Consider the following 14,988-nt stretch of genomic DNA (forward strand, 5'->3'; position numbering starts at 1 on the left):
CACATATACACACACACACACACACACACACACACACACACACACGTGTCTCACCATTGGTTTAATTCATTCGAGATCAGAGGCCGTGATAAGACTTCGTACCAGTCATTATAAATGTTTTTCAATTCTCTTCTAAAATCATTGACCTCTTCAATAAGAGCATTCATTTGATGCACCTCATCGTGATATGTAAACTCCACTTCTTCCAAGGACCTGCCAGGAAAAAAAATATATTTTCGCATTATCACAATTTAATTTATAATCAATTGCTTCATTGTTCAAAGAGGAAACCATACACAAACTTACCAACTTTGTAGTGAGCTGTTATCTTCATCGGAAGAGAGTGAGTCCATGTCTCAGTTTTTTTTTACCATTGGTACAAGATGACAAAAAGATCAGAGGCCGTGATAAGACGTCGTGTCAGTCTTTAAAAATGTTTTTTCAATTCTCTTCTAAGATGATTGACCTTTTTCAAGGTCAATCATCTTCAAGACCTCTTCAATAAGAGACCTCTTCAATAAGAGCATTAATTTCATGCACCTCGTCGTGATATGTAAACTGCTCTTCTTCCAAGGACCTGCCAAGAAAAAAAAAAAAATATATATATATATATATATATATATATATATATATATCAGAATTATCATGATTTAATTTAAAATCAATTGCTTCATCGTTCAAAGAGGAACCTATACACAGGCTTACCAACTTTGTGTTGAGCTGTTTTGTTCGCGGAAGAAAGATCGCTCATGTCTCAGTTGTAAAAATAAAAATCCCGTCTGGCAGAAACTTTGTCTGGCGAATCACTTATAAGGCAACGATGAGGAGATTGCTTAATCATTGGGTGTGGCCACAGGAAATGATGCTTCGGGAGAGACAGCTTGGAAAATAACTGGGAGATATATTCTCAAATTGTATGAATCATTTTTAAAACATACTTAAAATACCCTAAAATGGTTTTGATTCAAATGTTTTCAGTTCGTGTTCTGAGATAAAATATAAACACGAGACCTTGTCTCACAGAATAGTTCCTATTTTTTCACAGCATGACTGTCCAAAAACACTTCCTCATTCACACAGCACGACCGTGTCAAAAAAAAACACTTCCTCATTTTCATGACACGAACTGAAAACATTTGAAACAAAACTTTTTTTATGGCGTGGTTTATGTACAAAAATGATTTGCAACTCGGGCGGTGGCCAGATGAGATCATTAAGAGAAGTTTATCATTTTGTAATGGCACAAAAGGGGTATCTTAAAAAATATAAAGATTCAAATGTTTTGTTTTTCAATATTTTAGATGGGGATTATTGTGCAAAGAAAATTAAACTATTGAAGGAATTTGAGAATGAACAAATCTTTATAGGTTCAATGAGTGAGCTAAACAATATGCATCGGTTATTTGATAAAGAGTGTCCCGAGGCTAAGACGTTTTAGATATTTCTTTCGAATCACCTTCAACAAATCTTTATCTTATTGTATGGATTATTTGAAAAAAAAAGTGTCCCCAGGTTAAAAGGGGAGACAAATAAATATACCTTGGGATAAAAAGGGGGTCTGTTTTTAGGGAAAAAAATATGAATCGCTGAAAATCCCCCATTCATTTACATGGGGAAAAGTGAGCCAGAACCAGTATATTCACCCTACTCATGTGATACAATTACAAATTAAGTGTCTAAATATATGTTTTCTGAGACCAGGAATCTAATGGAATCATCAAATTTATGTTATATGTATGATCTACATGCCAAATTCCAAAATGGCCACCGCGCACCTGCAATGTAAGCTATACCTTCTCCCTTTGCATGCATTACCATGCCAACAGGATTTTGTAATTACAAACCAAGTATCTACCTATTTAAAGACATGTATTTTTCACAAAGAATACATAATTAACAAACCAACAAACAGATCTAAATAAAATTAAATACTTGAATTGCTGTTCAATACAGTGTTCAATCTCTTAAATCGTTTAAACAGGAAGATGCAAAAAGTCATACTGATTAAATGCCTGGCTTTCATTTAGTAGTTTTAACAATGGATATCAAGTCAATTATTATTTTGTGAATGTCATCGAAAGTAACACCTCAATCTTCACAGTCTTCATTTATCCCTGGTTGGACAGTTTTGTTGTTGCAGCTGAAAACCCAGCATCCACAAACTTCCGTACATGGGATATTGTTCTTGCGACAGTGGCACCTTCCTTCGCATCCACGTTTGCACCCGCACTTTATGAGGTGCAATACTGCTTCAGGAGCTGGTGGGTTCAAACAGCGAACTGGAGAGAAGTGACTTGAGCCTGCATCAAATGTCCAACCAAATGCAGTTGGTGCTGGGAGGCACGGGTGAGTTTCACAAGCTTTTCTCCAAATCGTGGATATGTAATGTGCCCGACGAATGTGTAAGTCCAGTGAGCCAGAAGTTGGTGGGAGGTTTTCTCCTTCGGCTGCACGATTTGAGTGGAGGAACCAACAGAGCTCATTCACTTTTGCGTAGATTTTGGATCGATACAAAATACAGACAAAGCGTTCCAACTGAGAGCATACATCAGCGGGCAGATCAATGTCATTCCCGAGCATTGCTAGTGCATCCAAGATCTCATCATCACAAGACATAAATGCCTTGAAGCACGAGTCTTTGGTTCTGCCAGCAAATCTACCAGACATATCGGAACCTGTCAGAGCATGAAAACCTAACAGTGCAGAAATGCGCTTTGGTCCTAAGTTGTTGTATATGCTCCGCACAGAAATGTTCCTCTTCAGCCTGCCCTTTCCCATAAGGAAGATTGTGGACGTCGGTAAGTTTGGATACATGTAGACAAGCAACAACAAGACATCTGTGTCTGGGGAACTGACAACAACTTCTGCTTCTTTGAGAACAGTTAGAGCATGTAGTACAAGCAAAGTGTCTGCCTCTTCTTGCCTGTGAGTGAGGAGCGAGTCTGGGATATCAACATTGCCCTTGTTTTGTGTTCCTGAGGTCACCATCAGTTTTTTCGATCTGTTGTTGGAGCTCTTGCTGTGACATACAACTTCGTCAGCCAAATACTCGGTCAGTTCTCCTTTAGTGCGGATATCTGATAAGAAGTCCTTCAGGGAAATATTTTGGATCAAAGTGTTGTCTGCCGATCAGCCTTGTATGCACATACGAAATGTTGTGCCAGCACAGATGCACTTTGGTTCATAGATTCGGCCCTGCTGATTGTTTTAACCTGATGTAAACCTTGGATAGCATGCTTGCAGAAGAGTTGAAGCAAAGCAGGTGGTTCTTAATTATCAAATGTTCCTCGAATTTCCATGGGGTTGCGCTTGCAATGTCTCTTCTCAGTATTTTAGCTGCTTTCAGAAGGACTTTCACATCTTCTCTTTGGTCTTTTGTATCGGTGGCCAACGCACCAGCTAACAGGGTTTCATTGGCTTTTGTAGAAAGTACTTGCTCAGGTTTGGTTTTGTCTGGAGGCCTGGTGAAGTGCACATCAGCGATGTTGTCCAAAATCAGTTTCTTTAAGTATGGTTTGTATCGCGGATTGTCAGGTAAAGGGAACCCATTGGCTTCTAGCAAACCAACATATGATTGTTCAATGTTGTTCATATTCAAATCTGAACTGTTAGATGTGTCATTCATTTCAGTTTCCACCATGTTGAGCATCTCCAGGTCAGACACGAACTGTGCATAATGAACATGCTGTTTTGGAGGTCTGTTAGCTTTTTCTGTGTCTCGTTCTGCATGGCCTAAGCACAGAAGGTGATACTTCATGTCCTCAGCAACTGCTGTAAGAAGATCAAGTGAGCCTACAACATTGCTCAGTCTGACTTTCAAAAGTTTTCTGTCTGTTTGTTGACCAATGGCTTTGAGCTGAGCTCCCATGTTTTCAGTTGAGACGTCATGCAATTTTGTCTGCTTTGTCTTCCTGACAAATGACACACATCTCCTTGTCGAAAGCCTGGTAGATCGCTGTGATGTGGAACCACTTGTAGATGCAGCATCAGATTTTGGCGGTCGTCCTATTGTCTTCTGTTTTACATCACTGACGCTGCCTGTCGCTTGTCCTTTCTCATATCTGGTCTTGGCTCGTTCAATGCATGTTTTATTTGTGAGATCCTTATAACATGTCTTGTGGTATGAAACACCATTCTGTAACAGTTCATGGGCAGACAAACCTTTTATGCGATTCTTTAATGCAGAGAATTCTGTTTCCCCATATGAACATCGAACATCAGTTGTTGTAATTACTTTCTCTACTGAAGGCAAAGAAGGACGAAGCACATAGTTTGTATAATCTGTTTGCTTGCTGCTCAACTGGCAAATAAAGCATAGTTCAAAATCCACCATTTTTGACTTCTTGTTAGATGAAGACTGCCATTTTGGTTAATACAAGGTCTCGAAGCGATGTTATCATGGGTTATGGTTGCTCTGGGTACGTGCAGCCTGTAAAAGAAGAAAATAATATGTTAGCACACCATAAAATGGACAAGTAGACCGGGCGTTGTGGCGTGCGCCTGTAATCCGGCTACTCGGAGGCTTGGGTTGGAGGATCGCTTGAGGACGGGTGCTCTGCGCTGGGCCGCGCTATGAGAGGGTGTAGGGCAGCCCAGAATCATGGCGAAACCCAATCCTTATCCCTGTGTCGTAAGAGGCGACCATGGTTGCGTGAGGAAGGGCATCCGGCGTAAAACCTGTGCCAAATCAGTATGCGGATATCCGCTGTGGCGACCCCTAACGGGAGCAGCCAAAAGAAGAACAACAACCATAAAATGGACAAGTGGAACCTTAACATAAAGCAAACAAACTGCTGCCGATGACTGGATTCGAACGTCAATTTTCCGACCGCCATGTTGAAATAAAAAGGCAGCCTCTGTCTAAAATTGTGCAAAATAAAAAGTTTAGTAGTCAGGTGAAAGTTATTGTTGTTATAGTCACCTCTATATACAAGTTCCAAGCCAAACTCATTCACAGTGATTATGGCATGATCTAGCGATTCATTAATTAATTAAGCTCCACCACATTCAACCCTTTCCCGGAAAATCCTCGATGCATTATCCTATGATATGGCGAGACAGTTTTCCCGGAAGATTTTGCGGTGATAGAAAAACAAAATGGTTCGGGTCTTGTTGAGAGTGGTTCTAAGCAGTTCATGCTGAAAAAAAAATTTAAACCACATTATCTTAATTTTAGTGTCAAATTTAGGGCGTTTTGCTTTGGTGGTGGCCATCTTGGATTTCAGGCCGTTAGAATGCTCAGAAAAAATGCCACCCTAATTTTTTTTTCATGTTTATAGTATCATCTAACAAAATCAAGTGAGTTTTTGCTTTGAACAAAAAAAATACACGAACCCTTTTTTTCATGACAAATATGCCGACACTAAATATGTTCTTTCTATTTTTCATTGAGGTTAGTTTGTTTGGAAGTAAACATTTTGAAATTCAGCAACGAGTTTAAATATTGGATCAGGATCCATTTTTCAAACGACCATCTCGTGGAGATACTTTGAGTTAATGGAACGGACCTTTTCCCCTTGGATTCGTTCAAGAAGAGATTTACAAGTCTCATCAAAAGCCTTGTATTAAAAGTTTTTTTGGTGTTTCTGATTAAACCATTAAAAAAGAAACGTGTCGTCAAGAGTGGAGCTTTAAAATTCAAAGTTGAAAACTGGGTTTGGTAATTAATTATTTTTATTTGGAGGAATCACTCAAAATAACGAGTTGCATGATGATGTGTTGTTTTAGGTTGTGTAAATTTTGTGGAAAGTAAACAGGATATGTTGGTTGAAATCCATAGTTTTATTCTTTGGATTTTCAAGGGTAAGAACATAAGGCAACTAGAATGGCATTCGGTAGAGCGCATACCTCCACCAAGCTGAACAGTTTATGTTTTGTATCCCACTGATCGGCCAGATCTGCATCCGTACCTGAATCAAAATCGAATCAGCTTGTTATTGTTACTTCCCCAACTCATCCACCAAGTTTTGCCATAATCCGTCCATAACTTTTTCAGAAATCCTGCTCACAGACCGTCAGACAAACTGACAGGGGTGAAAACATAACTGCCGTCCACCTTCGGTGATAATAAAGTTATAAATTGACCCAAAAGATGTATTTTGTTGCCTGGAAGTAAATCTTCAACGTTGCAACAGTCAATTAAGCCTTTGGCGTGAGCGGGGTGTTCCACGTGATTGTTACCAGTTATGTGAGAGAGTTGAGCTGGCTTTTAGAAAAATATATTTATATATATACATATATAAAGACCCACCCACATCTCCCAGCTGTGAATGGAGGGAATAGCTAATCAGCTCTCACCTAATCAACTCAACCCAGGTGGCTCGGATTATATAAACAATTGACCCCTCCCACACTCCTCCAGCCGAAGAAACTGATGATTCATCAATAAGCGATGAAACCGGTCCAGAAGCTGAGGGGGTGTGTAGCATTGGGATTCTCATATGTGTACTATGTGTGAACGTCTTTGTAGTTGTTGAGGAACTCAAGGAAGGGTTTGAAACAGCATAGTGTTTCCCTTTTGTAGGTAATTACATATTGGTGTCCTTTAACTTGACGTCACTCTTCGGATGATGAAATACCTGATATATGTGTGTATATATATATATATATATATATATATATATATATATATATATATATATATATATATATATATATATATATATATATATATATATATACTTTGATATTTGAAACTTTAGGCATTTGTATTTGTGTCATAAGCTGTTTTCTCAAAACAATATATGCATTCCAGCTAAGTTGCACTTCATGGACAAAACAGTAACCATTCATTCCAGTATATACATTGTGATGATAATTTGCATTCTAAAAGCAGTCTTTTGTTTAAAGAGAAAGTATCATCTCATCTTACTTCCCTTTATGAACTCGGTGCAAACACAACCTAAGTTTGTAAATCAAGTTTACCTCCTGACCTCCAGTGGAAAATCATGCCTATTGCTACAATACATCTCCATTGACAATCATCTCATGGTGGCTTTTTATCTTATGAGGCTCATCTACCTGGAAATGGCTCAAAAGTAATCATTCATTCTTGTACGATCTCCGGTGCAATATATATATATATATATATATATATATATATATATATATATATATATATATATATATATATATATATATATATACATACGTATATATACTTATATATACATATATATGTTCATATCTAGAGAGTTTACAAACATTATTGCAGTTCAAATCAAGGAAAATAATTCCCGTTATGTGTAGCCTTGATAATTTTGAGTGAATTATTTTTCAGATACTCCAGAAAGTCTTATTGCCTCGACCAAAAATGCTCAATTTGATGAAATGGTACAGAAAATGTAAATGTTTCCTTTTGCATCAATGGCTTAACATTTGCGCATTTTAGTGCTGAAACTTGTCCAGTGTAAGACAAGCTTTGCTGTGATCTGGTAAAATGGAAAAACAGGTTTAATATCATCGCATCTGGTGGTTGCCTCGTCCAGATGACCAAACCTATGAGGTCTTGTGTTAACCCATCATCGCGTTTAGGTCACTAAACCAGAAGAACACTTTCATGAGATTTGATTGATGATCAATTTGTTCATTAATTGTACTGTGAGTCAAAACCATTATTGTAAGTTCATGTCTTAATAAAGGTGTAATCGAGAGAAAACACATACATGAAGTTTGTAATTGTAATGCTGAACAAACTCAGCAACTTGGACTTAATGGTAGAAGAGCTAAGTTGTCCAACATGCTCAGCTCTCATCTGTCTTGGTCTCGCCTCGACTTGGACAGAATCGAATCCAAGTAAAATTGTCACTGTGGGTCAGAGTTCCACGAGATGCTGCATTGAGAAGCACACCTCAAAATACATTAAGTTTCAGCTGTCCCATGTGCAAACACGTGATTGAAAAATATCCCATCTCCCATGGTATCATCCACAATACAACAGGCCTTTAATCCAGTGCCATGGCTACATTGAAGCTACCAGTTGGTGTTTTGATGATAAGTGCGAGTTGAGTAAATTGAATGTAAATTCAAAAGTTTTTAAATTATATTAATTGTAAGTCGGGGATGAAATTCCGTTTGCTATCATTTTGCCATTCCTGGCACTGCATAAGGTGAGCAAGGTGGAGCAAAACTTTACCAAAGGCATTTTAATCCATGAGAGAAATATTGAAAAGTTTAGTTCACATCACAACACGAATATATGTATGGATATAAATCGATGTTAACTGGTTATCGCTTGTTCAATGTATTGCATGTTTCCAAATGTTGATGTTATTTTCGTTGCTCTTTGTTCAGCACTTGATGCCGAGGATTCAGGTTTCTGTTTTTGTTGTCAGATAACGGTCTGCACACGTTTAAAATTTACCATTCCATCATCCTTTTACACAATTCTTGACATATATTTGGAATAGTTGCTTGATTTGAAGGTATATTCTGAGAGCACATATTTATCACTTTTATTAGTACCTGGGATTTATAAATCCATTGTAGATTTAGCATCATGTGACCATTACCATGAAGTTATTCCGACCACGTGACCATTACCATATACGTATTTACCTCCGCCACCAAAGGTGAAGGAGGATGTGTTTTCACCCCTTTCTTTCTGTCTGTTATTTGCAAAATAGAAGATTTTTCAAGTATATTGGTTAGACGATTTTGTTATTCTGTCTGTCTGTTTGACTGTTTGTCTGTTTGTCTGTTTGTCTGTCTGTCTGTCTGTTTGTCTGTCTATTTGTCGCCTTCAGGTGACAATTTCAAACCGATCTTCACAAAACTTCAGCACATGGTAGAGTTTGTCATAAGGAATAAGTTTATTATTTTTGAGGTCAAAAGGTCAACATAGGCCCAAGGTCAACAACTAAGGTGGTATTTCTAAAATCCTCAATTTTCATCCGATTGACTTGAAATTTGAATAGGATATATATTTCAGGTCAATGAATTCAACCACCAATTATTTTGGAAATCCAAATAGACCAAAAGGTCAACATCGGCCGAATTTCTGAAATTGTCAATTTTCATCCGATTCACTTGAAATTTGAAGAGGAGTTGCATATTTGGTCATTGAATTCAACGACCTATTATTTTTGAGGTTAAATTTTGTTTAATGGATTTTGCAAATATCGTGCTCTGCACAACGTCATCTTCTTGTTTGTCTGTTTGTTTGTTTCTTTGTTTGTGTGCAGAATATCTCAAAAAGTTGGCGACGGATCTGGATTAAATTTTGTGGACAGGTTGGGTGTGTGACAAGGAAGAATTGATTCAATTTTTGTTAAGATCCGAATCCAGATCCGGATCTGGTACATTTAAGTGATTCTTCACCATTGAAAGATTAGGCAAAAATAATATATAGCACGATATCTCAAAAAGTTGTGGACAGATTCGGATGAAACTTGGTGGACAGGTTGGGTGTGTGATAAGGACGAATTGATTCGATTTTGGTGAAGATCAGAATCCGGATCTAGATACGAGAATTATGTAATCTTTAAAGTGATTCTTCACCATTGAGAGATGGCCAAAATGATATGTAGCATGATGTTTCGAAAATGTATTGGGGCCGATATCTTCTCGTGGATCAGCCATTATGTGGCAGAGGTATGCATTCTACCGAGTGCCCTTTTTGTCCCACCTTGTGACCATTACCATGTATATATGACCATCATGTGACCATTACCTTGTGGTAATTCCAATCTCGTGACCATTACCATGAGGCTATTCCCACCACGTGACCATTACCATGTTGGTGGGGACCTCTGGAAATTCCTCATAATATAAAATGAGACTTCAAGACCTCAACCTGCCTCCCCCCCACCCCCCACACTTCCTTCACATCCCTGTCTCTCCCCCCCCCCACTTCCTCCCCTCACTCCATCAACCAATTCCTCCTCCCCCTCCCTCACACTCCCTCATCCTCCTCCTCCCTCCCCCATCCCCATCCCCCTCTTCCTATGGACAGAAGTGCTTTCAAAGGGATCTTTTTTAGTAAGCATGCATCACATTGCAAGAGGTCCCTCGAGGTGTTTAGAGGTTCCACTTTTACATCAAATTCAAATAAGTCTGGGGAAAACGAACATTAAAAAAATTAATCGAAATTACACTTTTGCGTGTCATACCCCCCTCCCCCCCTCCCCGGTCATTCTTACACCATCTTAGCGACTATAATACGTGAATTCAGATATCAAATTAGAGTTAAGATAAAGCTGTGAGAGTCAGAAAGCGCAAACCTTCCAAAAGATATCCATGAGGTTATATATATATATATGTATATATATATATATATATATATATATATATATATATATATATATATATATATATATATATATATATATATATATATATATATACACACACACACATATATATGTATTTCGTCACGCCCAAGGTCGGTTTCCCGTGCCAGTGAGTTAAGTGAGGTAAAAGGGGAACACTGCCGGTGGTTACGCAGCACAACTTCATCAGTTGGTCGAGCGAAACCAATGTCATTTGACCGCGTCTGAGATTGAATTTGGATAACAAATCCGGCCTGGCCAGACGCCTCAGCAGTCTTATGTCGCCATCAAAAAAGCCGGAAGAAGTCAGGAAATGGTTTCTTAAAGAAATGGACTTTAATGGCATGAACAAAAATGCAAGTACAGGAAGCCCCCGACTTGCAAACTCCCGACATACGAACACCCATACTTTCGAAGTCCCATTAAAATAAAAGCAGTTGGATTACCAATACCTGAGGCTATCGTAGATATTTGTACCTCAATCGTTCAACAATCGAGACCATAGTGAATGTTAAGCAGTGAAATCTCGAGAAAATGAAAGGATTGGCCCTCATTCAATCTACCATTTTCATGAAGAGAAGAGAAAAAAACGAAAAAGAAATAGAAGGGCACTCGGTAGATAGCATACCTTGGCCAGGCTGATTAGTTTATGTCTTCTATCCCACTGAGAGGCTGGATCTGGATTTGGACCTGAACTAAAATTTAACTGGTTTGTTCTTATCACCAAACCAACTCACCCACCAAGTTTCATCCAAATCAATCGATAACTTTTGAAATATCATGCTAATATATCATTTTAGCGCTGTCACTCAATGGTGAAGAATCACTTTTAAAATTCTTAGATCCGGATTTGGATCTTCAACAAAGTCGAATCAATTCTTCATTGTTACATACCCGACCTGCCCTTCAAATTTTGTCCGAATCCATCCACAACTTTTTGAGAAATCCTGCTATATGTCGTTTTTAGCCCAATCGCTCAATGGTGAAGAATCACTTAAAATTCTCAAATCCAGATCCACATTCGAATCTTCACCAAAATCTATTTGTCCTTGTCACATACCCAAGCTCTCCACAAAATTTAGTTCAAATCCATCCACAACCTTTTGAGATATTTTGTTCACAAACAAACAAAGAAGAAAAAGATGTCGTGCAGAGCACGATACTTGCAAAATCCACTCCCCTCTCCAGAGTTTGACATGAGTACATCAAATTGTCCATTTCATTAAGATTTAAATTGACAGTTTTAATCAAAGCTCAGGTCAATCAGATGAAAATTTATGATTTTTCAGATCGAAATTGATGATTTTAGGAGTTTGACCTTGAGTTGACCTTTGACCTTTTTCCCTAAAAATTGTTGATTTCCAAATTCAGCGATGCACTATGATGCAATTGCTGCTTCATTTTCAGGTTACTCAAATGATAATTGACTTCTTCAGATGAAATTTGATGATTTTAGAAGTTTGATCTTGAGTTCACCTTTGACCATTTGCCCTCAAAAAAAGTTTCTTTCCCAATTCAGTGATGGATATGCAAATCCTTTTCAACTTTAAATTAATAGGATGTAAATTGACTTTTTCAGATAAATATTGATGATTTTAGAAGTTTGACCATGAGTTGACCTTTGACCTTTTGACCTCAAAAATAGTTGGTTTACCAATTCAGTGACACAATATGCAAATCTTGCTCAAATTTCAAGTCGATGGGATGAAAAATGATTTTAGAATTTTGACCTGAAGATGACCTTTGACCTTTGACCTCAAAATCAATGGGCTTCTCAGTTGAGACTTCCTCTACAACTTGGTAAAGTTTCATGATGATCAGTTTGGAATTGTAACCTGTCGGTGATTGATTATGATTACATATTATTACACCATATTACAATCATGTGACCATCACCATGCAGCATATTACAATCATGTGACCATCACCATGTAGCATATTACAATCATGTGACCATCACCATGCAGCATATTACAATCATGTCACCATCACCATGTAGCATATTACAATCATGTCACCATTACCATGTAGCTATTACAATAATGTTACCATTACCATGTAGCTATTACAATCATGTGACCATTACCATGTAGCATATTACAATCATGTCACCATTACCATGTAGCATATTACAATCATGTGAACATAACCATGTAGCTATTACAATCATGTCACCATTACCATGTAGCTATTACAATCATGTCACCATTACCATGTAGCTATTACAATCATGTGACCATAACCATGTAGCTATTACAATCATGTCACCATAACCATGTAGCTATTACAATCATGTGACCATCACCATGTAGCATATTACAATCATGTGACCATTACCATGCAGCTATTACAATCATGTGACCATCACCATGTAGCATATTACAATCATGTCACCATAACCATGTAGCTATTACAATCATGTGACCATCACCATGTAGCATATTACAATCATGTGACCATTACCATGCAGCTATTACAATCATGTGACCATCACCATGTAGCATATTACAATCATGTGACCATCACCATGCAGCATATTACAATCATGTGACCATCACCATGTAGCATATTACAATCATGTGACCATCACCATGCAGCATATTACAATCATGTGACCATCACCATGCAGCATATTACAATCATGTGACCATTACCATGTAGCATATTACAATCATGTCACCATTACCATGTAGCTATTACAATAATGTCACCATTACCATGTAGCTATTACAATCATGTGACCATTACCATGTAGCATATTACAATCATGTCACCATTACCATGTAGCTATAACAATCATGTCACCATTACCATGCAGCTATTACAATCATGTCACCATTACCATGCAGCTATTACAATCATGTCACCATTACCATGCAGCTATAACAATCATGTCACCATCACCATGCAGCATATTACAATCATGTCACCATTACCATGCAGCTATTACAATCACATGACCATTACCATGGAGCATATTACAATCATGTCACCATTACCATGTAGCTATTACAATCATGTCACCATTACCATGCAGCTATTACAATCATGTCACCATTACCATGTAGCTATTACAATCATGTCACCATTACCATGCAGCTATTACAATCATATGACCATAACCATGTAGCATATTACAATCATGTGACCATCACCATGCAGCATATTACAATCATGTGACCATCACCATGCAACATATTACAATCATGTCACCATCACCATGAAGCATATTACAATCATGTGACCATCACCATGCAGCATATTACAATCATGTCACCATTACCATGCAGCTATTACAATCATGTGACCATTACCATGCAGCATATTACAATCATGTGACCATCACCATGCAGCATATTACAATCATGTGACCATCACCATGCAACATATTACAATCATGTCACCATCACCATGAAGCATATTACAATCATGTGACCATCGCCATGCAGCATATTACAATCATGTGACCATCACCATGCAGCATATTACAATCATGTGACCATCACCATGCAGCTATTACAATCGTATGACCATCACCATGTAGCATATTACAATCATGTGACCATTACCATGCAGCATAGCACAATCATGTGACCATCACCATGTAGCTATTACAATCATGTCACCATTACCATGTAGCTATTACAATCATGTGACCATCACCATGTAGCTATTACAATCATGTGACCATAACCATGTTGCATATTACAATCATGTGACCATTACCATGTAGCATATTACAATCATGTGAACAGAACCATGCAGCATATTACAATCATGTGACCATTACCATGCAGCATATTACAATCATGTCACCATTACCATGTAGCTATTACAATCATGTGACCATAACCATGTAGCTATTACAATCATGTGACCATAACCATGTGGCATATTACAATCATGTGACCATTACCATGCAGTATATTACAATCATGTGACCATTACCATGCAGCATATTACAATCATGTGACCATCACCTGCAGCATATTACAATCATGTGACCATCACCATGCAGCATAGTACAATCATGTGACCGTCACCATGTAGCTATTACAATCATGTGACCATCACCATGCAGCATAGTACAATCATGTGACCATCACCATGTAGCTATTACAATCATGTCACCATTACCATGTAGCTATTACAATCATGTGACCATCACCATGTAGCATATTACAATCATGTGACCATCACCATGTAGCTATTACAATCATGTGACCATAACCATGTGGCATATTACAATCATGTGACCATTACCATGCAGTATATTACAATCATGTGACCATTACCATGCAGCATATTACAATCATGTGACCATCACCATGTAGCATATTACAATCATGTGACCATCACCATGCAGCATAGTACAATCATGTGACCATCACCATGTAGCTATTACAATCATGTGACCATAACCATGTGGCATATTACAATCATGTGACCATTACCATGCAGTATATTACAATCATGTGACCATTACCATGCAGCATATTACAATCATGTGACCGTCACCATGTAGCTATTACAATCATGTGACCATCACCATGCAGCATAGTACAATCATGTGACCATCACCATGTAGCTATTACAATCATGTCACCATTACCATGTAGCTATTACAATCATGTGACCATCACCATGTAGCTATTACAATCATGTGACCATCACCATGTAGCATATTACAATCATGTGACCATCACCATGCAGCATAGTA

General features: G+C 37.9%; 1 long non-coding RNA gene across 1 annotated transcript in view; it reads left to right on the forward strand.

The window, feature by feature from the left end:
- Nucleotides 1–14,988, forward strand: part of LOC147012892 (uncharacterized) — a 187,975-nt gene that overhangs the window by 131,764 nt on the left and 41,223 nt on the right. The window lies entirely within an intron of this gene.

Source organism: Eptatretus burgeri, chromosome 14 (genome assembly GCF_056783735.1).
Source record: "Eptatretus burgeri isolate ZD-2024b chromosome 14, Ebu_testis_v1, whole genome shotgun sequence".
Lineage (NCBI taxonomy): Eukaryota > Metazoa > Chordata > Myxini > Myxiniformes > Myxinidae > Eptatretus > Eptatretus burgeri.